Genomic DNA, 1,529 nt, shown 5'->3' with positions numbered 1-1,529 from the left:
TGAATGTCTCTCTCATTGCAATGTACTTTAATCTTCATAATCCTGAGGTTTGAGGAATACTCTAATCCATAAGCAAGCATTGCAAATATATTCATTTTCAGCCCTCCGTTGGAAAATGGCACTCAATTGGGAGTAAGCGGTATGCATTATGGTGGTTTTTGATCGATAACCTCCACATCTTGCCACTGATTGAAATAGATATTTGCCGTGGAGTTGTTTCTCTCCATAATGATCTCATTTCATATTCTTGCCTCAAACAGTTCCTCGCCCCTGATGCATAAGGCAAGCTGTGCACAGAGCCCACCCAGCATAATCGCGCAAGATTGACGGTGGTGAAGGGAATGCTAGCTAGTTAGCTCTTGACATGGGAGATAACCTTATGGAAAACATTACACCTTATCTGTATTTCTCAGGAGAATTTCACCTGCTGTCTTTATAAGGCCAATTTGTGGTAAACAGGCTTTACCTCAGGGGCTTCCAAACTGAAAAACATCTCTGCACCATATGACCCACCATAAAACATGCCCAAATATCCAGATAATCAGCTCCATCATCTTTTAAACTTTTAAAACGGCTCATTACAAGGCCAATTAAATTAAACATCTTATTCTAGGAAGCATTAGGCCACAAAGTAAAAATATGCTCTTGGGCCAGGTGCCATGGTTCTTTTATGTAGACAAGATAAATGCTGAATAAAAGTGTCTGTTGTGGTTTAGATCGCTTATTAACCCAACCCAGCCTAAGGCTGAAGCTGCATTTCTTACAGATGGCATAACAGTATAGTTCAGTTGCTGAGCCGGAAGATACAACGGTTTAATGAGACAGCAGGAGAAGAATGTAGTTTGCCTAGGAAAAGCATTAGGCAGTAGAGTTAGTGTGGGTTTGAGGCGGTACATATGGTCAAATGTCTCCCGATTGTCTTCTCAAGTCTCAAGTCAGCGTATGCCACAATATGTTCATCCATGTCAGTATAACCGGGCATCAGATGGTTAAGCACATTGCACATTTATCTGCTTGTTATTTTCAAGCACAGTAAGATAAATAGCTTCTGTCGTTCATCTCATTTGCAGATCCTGCTGTGAATTCTGCTGTTGCAGCGGTCTTCTTCGAGCAAAAATTCATCCCACACATTGGCATCTGTATTCAGAAGGCCTGACAGGTAAGATACATTTGAATTGTACTGAGGTTCTGTGGATAAGTGAAACTCAGGACTCAACAATAAAGATGGCCTGGTGGCAAGGAGTGTTTCGGACCACTTGACAACTCTAACTTGCCCTTTTTAGGCAATTGATCTGGATCTTGTTCATTTTTATACCTTGCAAGCTCACATATTTCATTTTCTGTGATGTGTTCTTACCAATATAATGGTATCAAACTGTCTGTATTTAGAATAAAAAAAAAAATATATATATATATATATATATATATATATATATGAATAACATTGTTATTATAATGAATAACATATTTATACAACAGTTCTTTCTGGTCCTCGAATCTGATTGGCTGATAAGAGTGTGACATTAGAG

The 1,529-nt window shown here is 38.8% G+C and overlaps 1 protein-coding gene across 1 annotated transcript in view; it reads left to right on the top strand.

Moving 5' to 3' along the window:
• Positions 1–1,084: 1,084 nt before the first annotated feature.
• LOC107667842 (leucine-rich repeat and immunoglobulin-like domain-containing nogo receptor-interacting protein 2) overlaps positions 1,085–1,529 on the top strand; it is a 198,638-nt gene continuing 198,193 nt past the window's right edge. The window contains exon 1 of the mRNA XM_016459562.1: positions 1,085–1,159. The gene's annotated coding sequence lies outside the window, so the exon portion shown is untranslated. The remainder of the gene's footprint in view (positions 1,160–1,529) is intronic.

Source organism: Sinocyclocheilus anshuiensis, unplaced genomic scaffold, assembly GCF_001515605.1.
Source record: "Sinocyclocheilus anshuiensis isolate Anshui unplaced genomic scaffold, SAMN03320099.WGS_v1.1 scaffold2185, whole genome shotgun sequence".
Classification (NCBI taxonomy): Eukaryota; Metazoa; Chordata; class Actinopteri; order Cypriniformes; family Cyprinidae; genus Sinocyclocheilus; species Sinocyclocheilus anshuiensis.
The sequence above is the reverse complement of the archived record's forward strand: the minus strand, read 5'-3'. Positions and strand labels throughout refer to the sequence as shown.